Genomic DNA, 16,931 nt, shown 5'->3' on the forward strand with positions numbered 1-16,931 from the left:
TTCCCAGATATGCTCACCTTCATTGTGAGGTCTATCAGTAGATGTCAACCAGAACTTGAAGTAGTGTCAATGGTTGAACTGCTGGAACTTTTGTTCAGGCCTTGGGTGGGGCTCTTAAGTGGTATGGTTGGCTGGTCACTTGCTCTCTGGCCACTCTCCCTTCACTCACTGGATCCAAGTGGCCTGCCATCTTCACTGAAGGGCAGTTGGGTCAGTCTTCTCTAGAGGGGGCTGCTGTCTGGTAGTGATATCACAGGAGTGTGGCAGTCCACCTTGTGGTCCATTGGTGAGTTTGAGATCTACTTCAGTGTCAGTCATTAAGAACCCAGGGCTTGCTGGTAACATTTGTTTGAACCAGGTTCTAGTAATTCTCTCCTGAACCTCATTGATTCCTGGTTTTTCTCTCCTACCCTCTGGCAGTGGCTATCATGGTGCCTTTCGCCAATTTATATGCCATGGGTCTTTCTCATGAGGCTTTCCGAATTTCCAGGTGGGATGATGGTCACTTTACGTGATCTCCCACCTGCAGCAGGGTTTTTGGGCAAGTTGCACCTTGCTTGTGCGATCATTGTTCACGTTCCTCCTAGTCTGTCAATTAAGTGCCACTGGGTGCTACCCTGGCTCTGAGGGGATAGTGTCTCTCACCAATCATTGGGAAATGAGGACCAAGTTGAGTACAAAGTGGTGCTGTGAGGGGTGTTTCTACAGTATGGTAGGAACCGGTTCAAGCATCTCTCAAGGTCTGCATTTTGAGAAACCCCAATCCTGAGTGTTTTGCTCAGGTTTAGCATGAAGAGGTTGGCTTCTCCATTGGCCTGCAGCAATTGGGCATGATCGTCCGGTGGATGATTACAAGGAACTCGAGGTACTGGGTAAACTTGCTACCTTGAAATGGTGGTCCATTGTCCGTCTTGATGGTCTGTGGGATGCCGAACATGGCGAAGAGTTTCTCCAGGATGGGGAGGATGCTCTTAAACATGGCAGAAGCGGTGACATCCACTACTGAGCACTTGTGATAAATGTCCATAAGGACAACCATCTGCTGGTCATCTGGGAAGCTGCCAAATTCTAGGCTCACCATGCTCCATGGCTCCTGGCTTGGTTCCTCTGTCTGCACAGGGGCGGGGAGGGAAGCAGCTCCGGTGATCTAACAAGGGTGACATCTGCTTCCCCGTTACTTCACCTTTGCAGCCATCCTTGGAAACCACACCTTCCAACGTCAGGGAAAGGAAGGTCACCTTCTGAGATAGCCCCGCTCATGCCCTTGGTAGCTTGGCACGAGCAGCCAGGCTTATCTTCAAGGCAAATGTGTAAAGTATTTGCAACCACGCTCACAGCAACCCAATGATGACACCACAAAATAGACTCCACACAAGTTTTATAAAAACGAGTATAAACTTTATATAAGAAGATATACGATAAGACTACACGATATAAATCCAACATATGCGTATTTGTAATATTCTTCCTGGTCAGTTGTTAGGCCAGCCAGCCCTTGTAAGTTCTGGCCGTATTAATGAGCACTTCTAAACATTCTACTGTAATCCTAACACCATGTTATGCAGATCGTAATGCTAGAATCAGGCCCTTATGCAATGTAAAAATAATGCAATGCGTACGCAGCAATCAGGCACTTTGCGATGTAAAAAATATGCAATGCATTGCACGACAATCAGGTACTTTGCAATGTAAAAATAATGCAATGCGTAATACAACCATCAGGTACGTCGTTATACAGATGTAAGGCAATGCGTAATACACTAATCAGGTAGTTTGTTATGCAGGAATAATGCAATGCGAAATACGCTAATCAGGTAGTTCGTTATGCAGAAACAATGCAATGCGTCATACGACAATCAGGTAGTACGTTATGCAGAAACAATGCCATGTGTCATACACTAATCAGGTAGTTCGTTATGCAGGAAAGGTGCAATCCGTAATACACTAATCAGGTACTGCGGTATGCAGAAATGATGCAATGTGTATTACGACACTCAGATACTCCGTGATGCAGAAATTGAGTAATCCGTAATACACTACGGCACTGATCACGGTCTCTCCGCCACTCGTGCTGACTCGCAGGTAGACTCTGACAACAGATGCCCCCAACACGGGTATGGTATAACACAAAAAGTGCAGCTCCGTGCTCCAGCCCTGGTACTGCCACTCCTTGGCAATACAGGCCGCGATACGAGCCGAAGCAGAGGCTCATGCTGTTGAAGTGAGAGAGAGACCGAGAGCGTCTCCCTCCAAGCCCGCGCCCCACCCCAGGAGTTGACACCCGTTACCGGGGGGGGCAAACTCACTCTCCTCGTCCAGCGGTTTGGGCCTCCAATGCAATCTTTGGGACTTGGTAACGGCGGGCTCGGGCCGGGGGCTCAGCTCCTCCAGGGCTGCCGGGCCGCTACTACCACGAAGATCTCAGTCTGCCACAGGGCACACGCACACAGCGTCGCTGAGACTCCCATGAGCTTTGGGTGCACGATCACCAGGCACTCCACACGAAGGTCTCAGGCTGCACGAATATCACGCGCACAGCGTCGCTGAGACTCACTTCCCTCCGGGTGCACGTTAACAAGGCAATCCGTGAGACTCACTTGGATTCCGGTGCTGACAATAACTGGACAATCCTCACAAAAGGTTCAGGCTGCACAAAGCACATGCACACAGCGTCGCTGATCCTCGCTTGGACTCCTGGTGCACACAATCACAGGGCACACCTTACGAGGGTCTCAGGCTGCAACAAGCACGCGCACACAGCGCTGCTGAGACTCTCCTGGAAGCGTTTGTGTTCCTGAGTTTCCACAACAGGGAGCCAGCTCACCTCGGACCCTTGGAGATAAGTTACTTCAGGGCACAGCACACAGCAAAGTCCTTTCAAGCAGGGGAACACAGCACACAGCAAAGTCCCTTTAGCCTTTCCTTGGTTAAAACAGCATACTGCAGGCCAGCGCCAGAGCACACAGCAAGGGTCAGTCCTATCCTTCAGTCTCTTCATTTGTTTCTTCCTTGACAAAGGTCCTCTTGACCACGAAGTAGCTCCAGTCTTGTTCACACTTGATCAAGCCATTCTCCAAAGGTCAGGGGCTTCAGCTCTCATAGTTATACTCTTCAATGGCTTTGAAGTCTTTGGGTCTATTACAATGGCGCATCGTGAAATGGGACCACCCGCCATGTGTGTGGCGGTCCCGCATGCACAATTTGGATGCGCCTGCCACACTGGCGAGCGCATCCTGTATTTTTTGCTTTGCGGCGGGCGGTGCCTGCCACATCATGCATGCAAATGCAGGGGGGTACCATAGGTACCCCCCATGTGCCCCCCACCCCTCCGACATCCTGGGGGCCCGCAACGGGCCCCCAACTGAGAATACCGCATGCGTTGTCGCCACGGAAAGGCTGCTTCCCGTAGACATTGTAATATGGATGGCGGTGTCTAGCAGACACCGCCAACATATTCAACCCTTTTCCGCCCGGTCGACTTGTCGACCGGGTGGAAAAGCAGCGAACGGTCTTCCCGTCCGCCGCGGTACCCCCGCCATCATAATATGGCGGGGGAAATGGGAGGCGGGCGGGGGATATTGTCGGGCGGATGGCCAACGCCATGCAGGTGGCGGCTATCCGCCCGATATTGTAATAGACCCCTTTCTGTTCAGGGGTACTGACCCCTGTTCAAACCAGTTCTGGGTGCCTCCCTGCCAGTGATACCTTCTTCCTTTGATTAGTGGGGGTCTGGATTCTCAATCCCTCAGCAGGAGATGGGACAATTGTTTTATAGCAGCAACCCAGGCCTCTTCACCTCTAGGGGCTTCTCCTCCCCCTACACTCCAGATGCAGGTCAGCCAGTTGCTGTCTCACCTCCTCCCCTGGGTCAAGACATTCCCCTGATCCTATCACTTTCAAATCCAGACAGTCAATCCACAGCCAGGCAGAGACACACAGAAAGGTTAAAGCACAAAAACTCAGCCACTTCTAAAAGAGTGGCTTCTATACACACAATGCAAAAACCACCTTCATAAAAAGATGCGTTATTACATTGTGAGTTCAAGCATGCTAAACTTTACCTTTCCATCTTAAGCCTTTGGGAAGATAGGCTGGAAATCATATTACACAGCCTCCCCATTCTGCCCTATGGGCAAGATGGTCTTCCAACACTGAAAAACGAAATGGAGATTATTTCACTGTCAGGACATGATACACACCTTAGTACATGTCCTACCTTTCACATGTACCACACCCTGCCCGGGGGGTACCTTAGACCTACTGTAGGGGTGTCTGATGTGCATACAAAGGGAATGGTAAGGTCTGGCAAGTGAGCGCACTTGTCAGAACAATATGACAGTTTAACAAACTGCGCGCAGGCACTGCAATGGCAGGCTTGAGTTCCCTTTTTAAGGCTACTAGTGTGGGTGGCACAATTAGTGCTGCAGGCCCACTAGTAGCATTTACATTACCAGCCCTGGCACACATAGTGCACTTTACTAGGGACTTGACTAGTAAGGCAAACATACCAATCATGGACAACCAATTACCATTACACTTTATACAGGGAGCACTTGCACTTTGACACTGTTTAGCAGTGGCAAAGTGTCCAAAGCATCTAAGTTGGCAACACAAAATCTATCACAGCACCAAAAATAGAGGAGGTCGAGGCAAAAAGTCTGGGGTAATCACGCCAAGAAATGCCAGGTCTAACAGTGATGCTGCATTGCTTGCAGTGCCTTTTGTACGTAGTGGGTCATCTGCTGTGGCTTACCGTATGTTGTTAAGCTGCGTGGCTCACAGGCAGGCCGCTTGCACAAACATGTGTACAAATACCTCCGCAGCTATGGTTTGAGCTACGTATGCAATGTACACTATATTGCTATCAGTCGAGAATGGAAATAGCTTGTACACTCGGGATTAGTTAAGGAACAATGCGAAGTGTCAGAAGTTGAAGGTTACAATAGCTGGCATTGTTACATAAATGAAAAACAGAGCTACACCTTGTAGAGGAGGGGGGGTGGGCGGGTGGTTTTTGGTTTTGTATTTCTGGGTTATTGTTTTTTTGGGGTTATCTATCTAGGCCTGCCCACTTGACGGGGCGTATAGCAGTAACTAAAGAATGATCTGCAATTTTTTGTGTTCCATGCTTTTTTGAAAATCAATAAAAACATTTAAAACATACATTTCTCCGCAGCCACTGAATCATGTTCTTCTATGGCCTCGGGCTGAAGGTGTTGAGAGAAATAGTCTGCCGTGTTCCCGGCCCCAGATCGATACATGAATTTGAAGCAGTGTTTTTGGAGTTACAGAGCCCATCGCTCTATCAATGGAGGCAGATTTCTGGATGTCCCAGAGAAGAGGGACACCAATGGCTTGTGGTCTGTGATTACCTTGAATTCTCTCCCGTACAGTTAGAGGTGTAGCTCCAGCAGATGGCGAGGTCCTCTCGCTCTATCTAATCTATTGTGTCTCTGTGGTCTTCCATACTGGTTGGTGTAGCTGAGGGGCAGCCACACACCCGGACTCTGTTCGTGAGAGAGAACGTCTTGTAACCCTACTGGGCTTGCTTCTGCGAGGAGTTGAATGCGTTGTCAGGAGTCAAAGTATGCAATTGTGGCATCTCTTAGCAGATACTTCTGGAACTCTTGGAATGCTTGTTCCGTCATGTCAGACCTGCACCAGGGTGTATCAGGTTTTGTGAGAGCCCTCAGTGGCTCTGATATGGTTGTGAGGTGCTTGTTGAATGGCCCATTTGCAGGCTTTCATGGGAGAAGATATTCCAGAAGAAGTTGATGTTCGACTCAAAGAATGAGCACTTGCTTTGGTGTAGGGTCAGCCCTTAGCCTGCAATTCTCTGAAAGGTTGCTCAGAAGCTGCAGCAGTGGTCGACTGGTACTTTATATGGGTTTACAAGGCATTACAGATGTCTGATACTGTACCGTTGGGACAAATCAGTATTTGGTAATATGTACACCTGTCAGGTGTGCATGAGTATGCTATGCTTGTCTGAATATCTGACCAAATATCTAGGTGCCTTTGGGTGTGCGCAGTTACTGTTCAAGTGTGTAAGTAAGCTTGTGTGTTGTGATACTTTTCCTTGGTCTGAGGACACGACTATCTTTCTAAATGAGCATGGAAGTCCGTGGCAGTTTGGGTAGGTTTGTAAGGATCTAAGGGATCAGCAAATGTTTGAGTCTGAAGGTATAAATCAACATTGCACATGTCTATTATTTATTTGTTTATGTCAGCATCTCATAATATCCATGAGTGAATGACTAAGTATATGAGTGTATGACAGTGTACATAATTTTTTGGTAAGGAGCAAAATTGTCTGATGGCAGGAAAGGGTGTGATATGGAATGTTTGGGAGACTAACAGTATGAGATGTTTGATTAATGCATCAGTATCTGATTTTTTTAAGCCATCTTTATTGGGTTTTTAAGCAATACAACATAGAAAGCCCACATTCATTTTAGGCACAATTCTTATACTTTATAATAACACTATACAGGGTACAATGCCAATAATATGGCAAGTATGTATAGCATGGCATGGTTAGCTGTAGAACACCATTGGAAGATAATATAAATCAACACTTTAAAAGGATGAGCCTGTGTCACTACTGTAGGGTGTCTCAGAATTGTATCAGGGATATTGAGATGAAGGGATAGAGTACAGGTGCCGTGGCTGTGGTGGTTGCGCTGGTAGATTGCTGGCCGTCCATTTCTACCCTGTCCATTTCTAACTTGGCTGGATCTCTTCCCAAGTGAGCCATTGCCCACATGTGCAGTTAGGGATCATCAGCAGGTTCTGTCTGGGGAGTGTGCCCAGGTCGTCCCATGCTGTCGCTATGGGTGCCTACTTAGGCCGCCGACCTCCTTCCGCAACAATGCCACAGATTCTGCATCTGCCCATCGAACCAGCATGGTTCGCCAATGAGGTCCTGGGATGTTGCTGCCTTTCAATTAATCACTATCATGCGCCTTGCCAACAGTAGCTCTAAGTCAAAAAAGCAATTGACTGCTCCTCTTGCCATTTCCCAAGGGGTAAAGGTTCAGGAATCAACTATCCAGATTATTCAGGTCGTGTCAGCCTGTGACTCGCAACAGCGTAGTACAAACATCATCCCAGAAGAATTGCGCCAGTGGACAATCCCAGAACATGTGGAGGATGTCAGCCTGAGGAGTAGGGCATCAGAGGCATGCAGGTCATGCCGCTGGGTACATTCTATGGATTCTGGCCAGCGGAAGAGAGTTCCGGTGGAGGTTTTCATAGGCACTCGAGCTTGAGAACCAAGTATCTGTGCATAAGAAAGTGTCATTCCAGGAGGCCGGTCTGTTTCGACAGGAGGTCAAAGAGCATCAGATTATCCTCAAGAAAGAGGTCCCTTAGTGTGGTCAGGCCCAGTGAGTCCCACAGTTCAGCGCCTTCTCTGCCTATTGTTGTCCAAAGAATCACCAGTGTCTGCAAAGGGATATCTGCAGGGGACAAATAAAGGCGGATTTGTGAAGATGTGGAGCACAGTAAAGCAGCACGGGAAGCATCACCATTTTGGACAGCGTAACCTGCCCCTGCACAGTGAGGGGAAGCAGCTTCCAGAAAGAAGTCTGGAGCCATAGGGTAGCGATTGCTCTCAGCAGATTGCCCTCAAGGAGATCAGAAAGGGAATGGTATATATTAATACCTAAGTATCAGAACATCCCTGTCTTCTACTTAATCTGATGTCCATAGATCTTGATAGAGCATGAGGACATTTCCGCCACAACGGGAACAGGCATGTCTTCGACCAGTTTACCCCCAAGCCCAGAAGTTCTCTTGAATTCATGCAGTTCATAACATAGGTGACGTCTTGCACTCCTTGCGTTTGTCCCAGACATAAATAAGGATTTCCTCTGCATACAGTGATACTGCATGTGTCTCTCCCCTATGGGGGGGGGGGAGGTTGCCCACATTCTCCTGGAGGCTCGTAGCCATGGAGCAAACAGATCCATAGCCAGGGCAAAGAGCAGTGGTGACAGAGGGCAGCTCTGGTGCATCCCTCGACCCACCTGAAATGATGATTCCTGGATGACTGATGCTATTTCCAGGGACTGATAGCTAACATGGTTTAAAGACCTGCACTGGTTTCCATATTAGTCAGATAGTGTGTGGGAGTATTTGAAAGCCTCTGTCTTTGAAGGCCTGCTTGATTGACTGAGAATTGACTGAGAATACAACAGTGTGGCTAAATGAGATGTTTGTTGCTGTCCAAAAATGAATGTATGTTTGGGGGTATTTTATGGCTTGTGTCTGTGTTTTATGGCAACTGGGTGACTGGAAGTCTGGGAATGTATAATTGATGATCTATGTTGGTGTATGGCATTGTGCATGGGTGTCTTGAGCTTGCTGTAACTTCCATATGCTTTGCCCCCCTCACTTAAAGAATATCTCTTTGCTTTGTAACTGGGTCAATGCCACTATATATGTTCGCATACATACATAGATCTTTTATAGGTTTGTATGGCTAAACCACAGTTCTGTATAGAAAGCAATGATAGACATCATGATTCTTCAACCAGCCAGCTAAAACAGAAGAAAATGAATATATAGAAAAGTAACAGAGACACGTATGGTAGTTCTTTTAATCTAGGATCAGCAACAATTAACATTGAGCTACCTCCTTTACTTAAAACCCTACCGTACCAGTCACTGACAAATCTTTGTCTCTTTCAGTGGACGTGGGAAGGTTTTGAGGAGCCAAATTGAGCACCATGTACATACTTTTAGAACTTGACCCTCAGGGTAGAGAAGTCATTCAGTGCAAAGTTTACTCAGAGATGTGGCATGGGGTTAGACACTCAATACCCAATATTCATCATGTAACAATAAATAAATCAATGTGAAGCCAGTAGTTTAGATATCAAAAGAAAACAAATTTAATACTAACACATACAATGGAAAAATACCATGCATGATAAACAACTGCCATCCAATAAGTGCAAATGGGAATAGAAGCCAAGGCCATCTGGGACAGGCTCTTGTAGTAATGTGCAGTGATCTTCATACTTATATGGAGATCTTCGTAGAACTATTGGAGGTAGCTCTGGCATGGTCCCTTTCTTTCTCTCTCAAGCTCAAAGTCTTTGCTCCTCCAAATAGATGAGTACTCTTTCCCACTAATATTATGCACAAATCCTCTATATCTCTCTGACCTTGATTTAGAGTGTTTGAAGTCCATCTGAGCAAGTTACACCTGTAGACGTCACTGTCAGTGGAAGCAGACCTGTTGCTGGTTGTCTTCCCAGCAGGGGTATTGTTGTCCGTGCTCCAGACCGCTGAGAGGATTGCACTTCATCCACATCTATACCTGGAAAATTACCATTAGAGTTGAACCCAAACTACTCTGCTTTACCCCAGCAGCAAGTTCTTTGTGACCAAACAAGGGATTGCTTAACAGAATACTCCAAGACCTGCTGTGAATCCAGGCCCGCTTGTAAGTCAGTCTCCTAGAAGTGCGGGTTTTCACCTGAAGTCTTCCCTTCTTACTGGATGCGCAAAGGGAGTGCCTAAAGCTTGCCTACTGAAAGAGGGAAAGTAAGCTCCTGGGCTTGCAGGATGACAGACAGTCCAGAGTGAAAACCCGAGCATATTCCCAGCATGAGTAACTTCCACGAAAAGCTATCAGTGGGAGCAAAGCAAAAAGATGAGCCTTGTAATGAGGGGGTCCCCCCAAATACTTCCCACAGCATAGCAACATCATGTTATCCATCATCTTCTTCAAGGGTGCGGGTGACATGAAATTGTGGCGTGCATTTTTTTATGTCAATATTCCGTAATTTGGTGTGAGAGTATGTGGGCTCTGTGGAAGTATGAGAATGAATTTTATGTTTTAGGATGTATATAGGCATCTTGCACATTTCCGATGGCTATATGGATTGCTACAAGTGGCTGTGCTGATAGGTGAATGTTAGAAGTTACACAGCAAGTGGGTCATCTGGTGCAAGAGGCTGCATTTTTGAGTCTGGAATGAGCTGATCAATGTAAGTGTTTGATGGTGTGCACTTAAGTTTCGTTATGTTTCCGTGTGTAGTTCTGGTCCATAGTGGGGTCGGGTTAGTAAGCTTGCCCAACCATTTAATGTGCTTCAGGGCCTCATGTCAGCATGGGATTGGGATCCCTGTGATGTCTGGAAGTGAAAGCGGGGGTATCCACCATATGGCAGACGTTGAGTCCCTAGTTTTTGAAAGGTGTCCAACTCTAACTAATTGTCTGTCTTTTTCTGCCTTGGTAAAAAAAAAGACTCTGCGCCAGCCCTGTTATATCCTCTCATCAGTGTATAAAAAGCTACCTCCTTGATTTATTTAACTTAAGTAACCACACCTTCATAAACCTAGATTGGCATTCAAACCCATATATTGGTTTTGGAGGGGTCACAAATGCTTATAATACTTGGATACAATTTTTTCATGCTTAGGAGGGAGAGCATAAGTTGTTTACCACTGTTTAGAAGAACTAACGTACACAGAGTCCACTGGCCAATGAAAGTGGTTTCAGCAAAGGAAGGAGGAAATCTGGGGAAATGTCACACAAAAGATGGACAATAATAGATAATGCAGCTGATTTTGAATATGTGTTGGGTGTTTAGATCAGACAATAGAGCTCCTGCTGGCTGGCGATGATGTGGTCAAGTTACTTTAGGCCCTTGATGTGGCACATTGCAGGATGTTGGATGGATTTCAGAGGGTCCAATATGGTGTGAAGTAGTGTATGGAGTGGGGCACTGTCACCATCAAGATGAAAGTGTTCAAGGCCTGTAGGGTGGTCCTGAAGTCGTTTGCAGCAGTGAACAGTATAATTTCTAGGCCTGGGCGGTAAATTCCTTTCCGCTCGCGGAATTTGGGTAATTTCGCGTTCCGCGGAGAACGCGAAATTGCCCAAAATTCTGCTTTCCGAGACTTCGCGAAATTTTTTGCTTGTTCGCGTTCTCAAAATGCGTGTTCGCGGGATATTTCTCCCTGAGCACGCAAACAGCGATTGTGAACAGGAAAAAAGCATCGCGAACAAGCAATTCCGCGTGTTCGCGGAATTTCTGCGTGTTCGCGGAGATTTTTTACCGTTTCGCGGAGATTTACGTAACGCGATTACGCAAATTCCGCCCACCCCTAATAATTTCTTGAACAGTGAGAGCCGGTGCTATGATGGTTGGTGTTCTTGGTGGTATAATCTTAGAAGCTGAGGTTGTTGTTGAGGTTGTTATTTACTGACGTGGTTTTGGATCATAGTTGAATCCGTGCAGATTTATGTCATTGAGCCAGATTTAAGGTAGTTGCTGGCAATCGTAAATATAAGGAAATCAGTTTAGTGAGGCTGGGACCCAGGTAGTGCAGACATACAGTGAGGGCAATACTTTCTTGAACAACTGTATGTCATCAGCATATTTGATGAAATTGAGGAGTGGCTCTGGGGCCTTTTCTTGATGTCCAGGGGCAGGTATGGCGTTACTAGGCAGTATGCTGTTCTTTTTACCACTGGTATTCCAGAGCCTCAATACTGTTCCACCCCAAATAAAGACAAGAACAGAAATGTATCTCTATCACAAATCATTCTCATCCCCTGCCCTAACCAGCACGCCTCTGCACTAACCTGCACAAGCAATGCTTGTTCTGAGTTTTACCAAGTCCTCTAATCTAACTTAAGACTTTCCCAGCCCTAATCTACATCAATTCTGCTGTGCATATGCCATCCATAGTAACCATGCACTCCTCACCATATTACATGGTTCTGCTCTTTACTTGTCCAAGCCCTGTTTAGCAAAGTACTCTAAGCCAGAACTCTCTGTATCATTAGGGTAATCCCCTACAATATGACACCTGTCCAATCTTACACCATTCTCCATCCCTACACATCACTCTACATAAGAGTCACTTCATCATCAGATATTGCTGTTTTCTAACCTTGCTCAGCCACTCAAACACTGCCTGTGTTTATTTTTCTTTAGTAGCTATTTTCATCCTGCCCTGCCCCTTTACGAGCTGGTAGCCCCATTAATCTTATAATCGAGCAAGTCTTTACAAATATGAACCATGACCTGCAAGGGAGTCTCTGGTGGGATGCTTTGTCTCTGAAAGTGTTCCTTACTATACAACTGTGTGTGCCAGGAGGGTGGCTGTATTGGCAGTGGTGGTTTGTTTTTTTGGATTTGGCCCTCTCTGCATGGTCATGCCCAAACCTTTTTATATTCACCCCTCCTGTTTTACTGAATTGTTTCTGTTGGCTTTAGGACTCTGCACAGTTTACCACTGCTAACCAGTGCTAAAGTGTTTTGGCTCTCTCCTTCAAATATGGTGAGATTGTCTTATACCCTATTAGAACATTTAATTTACTTTTAATTCCCTAGTAAAGTGGCACTACAGGTACTCAGGGCCTGTCAATTAAACAATACTTGTGGACCTGCAGCAATTATTGTGCTACCAACTTAGGTTGCCCATGAAAACATGTTTTAGGCCTGCCATTGCAGCTGGTTTGTGCAGTTTTAAACTGCAATTTGGACCTAGCCTAAGCCTTCCTTTTTTATACATATACCCTACCCCTAGAGTAGGCCCTAAACTGTACAGGAAGTCTCCAGAAACTCCAGTTCTCCAGAAATTTCATCCACTTCAAATTGGGCACCACATATAAAACACTTCTGGATCTGTGAATACTGAGGGAGAACTGCCCTGCTGCCACAGGAATACCTAGCTATTCGGGGCCTGCCCTTCGTCCCAGGCTGAAGTGACTCCAAGGGTCAGCTGACTGACCTCATGTTCTGATCTACAGGGACACAACAACCTCCAGATTCCTCTCTGCAACTGCCCAAATGACATGCTGCACTGGACCTGTCAGATTCCTGCTGGTCTCTGCGGGAGTGTGTTCCTGATCCCCAAAAGGTGCCCCTCCAGTCCTTAACCCTTGGTGTGGCATCAGCTGAGCTCCTCGTATAAGAAAAGGAGAAATCTTGATGTTTTGGGCTCTTTGCCACCACAAACAGGCTTGTTCGCGCCAAGATCTGCTACCTGCGCCGACCACCAATGCAAGGTTCCAGTGAACCTAAGTCTTCACACTACAGCGATAGCCAGCAACGACCTGCAACGCAAGATCTGCGATTTGTGCTACAGCAGCGACAGCCTTTAGTGACTACCAATACAAAGCTCCAGCAGCACCTGTCTGTGATGCCCAACAGGATCTTTGCGCTATAGCTGGCACCATCCACAATGCACAGCCTGCTTGTTGCTCTACAGGTACAAGCATCCATGACACTATCCCTGCTCCTCGCAGTCTCTTCCACCACAAACAAAACTGTTTGCGCTGGACTTTAGAAGGTAACTTTTTCCGAGAGACTAACCTGGTCATTGTATCAGGCCCGCACTCAATCGCAATTTGCTTGAACTTGTGACCTTCACCAGTCCCGTATGACCAGATAACTGTGAGCGGCTCTTTTTGCTTTCAGGCACTATACTTAGCATAAATCTTTGAAACTGCATATGTCTGGTTCTACTGATTGGATTTTTCCCTTCTTGGTGTCAAATAATTTATTAAATTTTACTTTATGTTTCTAACTTGGTGTGGCATCTTTCTTGTGCTGTGTTTTCACTTTATTACTGTTTGAGTGCTGTATCATTGCCTCTCACTTAACCCTGACTGATTTTGTAGCAAGCTACCAGAGGGTTAGGCACATGTTAATTTTGTGACTTTTATGGTTTACCCTGAGAAGGATTGTGGCTGGTGCTTGAGAAGGGCTCACACCCCCCTCAACCAACAACCACATTTCATCATTAAAATATGTTTGATTTTTTTCACACTGTGGAAACCATACACGTGAGAGCACTTTGATGGTGTCTTTGATGAAGGTGAAGAACATGATCAAGCTGGCAAGAGAGTTGGCTGTTCATAAGAAGCATCCCTAAGGTAAGTTTGTGAGTAGAATATTTATCACCAAATATATGGCCCTCCCAGAAAGCCCACAAAAGCTTCTCAGTACACACTCTAGGAATCCAAATCTAGTTCTTATGCTTTCTCCATGATTAGCAGGGGGTTGGGTTATAGGCATACTCTTTTTTCCTCTGAGGTGGACCAGGAACTTTGATTGCTGTCAACCACAAATGGTTAGCCTAGGGACAGTAGATTTATGGTTTTCAGTTTGCTTTTAGCCAATGCCCTTAATGAGATGCTTTTGTTGGCATGAGACCCACATCACCACTTTGTGCTGTTGGTTCAAGGTAACCTCAATCTTGCTTTGTTTATCTTGGCTGTACCAAGAATGTTCAGTATAGGACAGGTTGGAGCCACACACTGTTTTTCAACATGTGCACCAGGAAATTTGAAAACTGTAATCTACACATGTTTAGCCTATGGACAGTTTGTAATGCAAAATTGAGGTGCATTTGCTGCCACGAGACCAAGACCACTACTGTGTACAATTGATTCAAGGCAACCTCGGTTTTGTATTTCCTGGCTATACCCAGAGTGTTTAGTATAGGGACACGTTATAGGTACACTTTCTTTTTTCCTTCTAAATGGACCAGGAACTTTGAAAGCTGTCAACTACACATGTTTAGCCTAGAGACAGTTTGTAGATGTGTAGTTTGCCTTGAGTTAATGCCATGCCCCAAATGAGGTGCCATTGCTGGAATGAGACCCATAGCACCACTTTGTTTTGTTGGTTCAATCTTGCTTTGTTCATCCTGGCTGTACCAAGAAAGTTTAGTATAGGGACAGGCTGAAGGCACGCTCTCTTTTTCTTGCCGTGGACTAGGAACTTTGGAAAACTGTCATCTACACGTTTAGCCTATTGACAGTTTGAAATGCCCTTACTGAGGTGCTTTTGCTGCAATGAGACTCAGAGCACTACTTTGATGGTGGATTCAAGGCAACCTCGGTCTTGTTTTGTTTTTCCTGGCTATACCAAGAATGTTTAGTATAGGGATAGGTTATAGGCACACTTTCTTTTTTCATTCTAAATGGACCAAGAACTTTGACAGCAACCAGCTACACGTTTAGTCTACAGACAGTTTGTAGGTGTGTGGTTTGTAGTTTGCCTTGATCTAATGCCATCACTGAGGTGCTTTTGATGGCATGAGACTCAGAGCACCACTTTGTACAGTTGGTTCAAGGCAATGTTAGTCTCATTTTGTTTCTCCTGGCTGTACCTAGAATATTTAGTGTAGGGACAAGTTGTAGGCACATTCTCTTTTTTCTGCTAGGTGAAACAGGAACTCAACACATGTGTGTGTGGTGGTGCAACAGTAGTATCAGCCAAATTCTTGGGCAGTAGTTTATTATCCGTGATTGTCTCACAACTTGACTCTTCCCTTCCTTGGGACAGCACTTAGCTTCCTACCAGATTTGTGGCTCGAGCATTTTCAGAGAAGTGACATTAAATGATGGCATGTTACATTATTATGATATGTTAGTTTTGTGTTGTGGTGTGCAGTTCTGTAGTTTGCTGTTTTGAGCAATGGTTTCCTATGATGTGCTGTTTGATATGTTGTCCCATGAGCTCCCAAGCTGAACTGTTGTGGGGTATTTTTTACTGTTATGTGATGTGCTGTGTCCTAATGTGCTATTAGTATTGTGCTCTCAAAAACTTTGCATAGCAGTGAAGTACTGTCATTTTCAGCACTTTCTATATTCTGCTGGTATGGTATTTAATATGCTGCAAAGTGTTGTGCTGTAATGTCACACGGCAAGCTTACTATTGTGTGATACTGCAGTGTGCTTTGTGTTAATTAGGCAAGGTGTGGCATGATGTCGTGCTGCACTGTAAACTCCCTTTTCTATTATATGTGCTGTATGGCAATGCCATGTGCCGTGGTTTTCTGTTATGTGTTGTTCTCTCATGCCATGTATTTTGCTTTGATGTGCTGTTATACACTGTGTTGTTATATGTTTCGATTCACTTGGGTGTGACGTCATATGGTGAGCAATATCTCACAGCACTATAATGCTGTTGCTGTGTTTATCAGGACATGCCATTAAAGCTATAGAAAAATGTACATGATATGTCAACCTTTAACTGGATGTTAAATAAAGGGCATCTAGCAAACTCCTCTCAGCGCACAAACTATATGCAGTTATGTGTCGCATTACACTTGCAATAGTGAAAGGCATGCTTGTAATATGAACATCAAGATGTGCATTCTGCAGTAGTGCATTGAGGGCAAACCCCGTTCTAGCAGGTTGAGCATCAGTGCTGCTTTTAAATGGCTCATACAGCAATGAAGCATGAACACCAAATATAAATCCCATGAACAGAAGGAGCCGGTCAAGGATTTGAACTGTGAACCATTTATAGTAATGAAAGTTTATTGTGGCAATGGGTAGAAAAGAGAGGGAGACTGTCATGCTGAGTATACAGAAATGCTCTTTTTGCATATTCACTTCCAATTTGTGGACTGATGCTTCTGTTTTTTCGACTCTGAGAGTGCACTGAGGCCTTCTAACCAGACCTCAATGCCAGTGTTCTTACCTATTACAAAGTGTATGCCAAATTGGCTATCCCCAATTGGCAAGTACTGACTTACTTTTAAGTCCATAGTATATGGTACCCAGAGTACAAAGGGCATGTAAGGCAGACTGTCCACCCAGGGCTGCAGCACTGATTGTGCCACGAGTGTGTCAAAAGTCCAAAATGCCCCCTGCCTGCCACTGCACACTGGAAGGGCAGTGTCACACTGCTAGTTTGACTGCATTAAAACCCATGGCAAAGTCGCCCCTTCCCTTAACAGTATATGGAAGTCTACCCTAAAGAAAGTCTATAGAACCCAATGGCAGGAAGCTGTATATTGTTAGGTAGGACATATATCCTGATATGTGTCTTACCAGCAAACCCCACAAATTATCATTTTGTTGGGGGAAAGTTAGTAACCCCATTGGCTAATACAGGGTAACTGGCTGACATCCCAGCCTGGTTAACTACTGAATGAGCTACCTAA

General features: G+C 45.6%; 1 protein-coding gene across 1 annotated transcript in view; it reads right to left on the reverse strand.

The window, feature by feature from the left end:
• The window catches only part of ZPBP (zona pellucida binding protein), a 759,369-nt gene that overhangs the window by 694,808 nt on the left and 47,630 nt on the right, over positions 1 to 16,931 (reverse strand). The gene's annotated exons all lie outside the window — the stretch shown is intronic.

Source organism: Triturus cristatus, chromosome 5_2 (genome assembly GCF_964204655.1).
Source record: "Triturus cristatus chromosome 5_2, aTriCri1.1, whole genome shotgun sequence".
Lineage (NCBI taxonomy): Eukaryota > Metazoa > Chordata > Amphibia > Caudata > Salamandridae > Triturus > Triturus cristatus.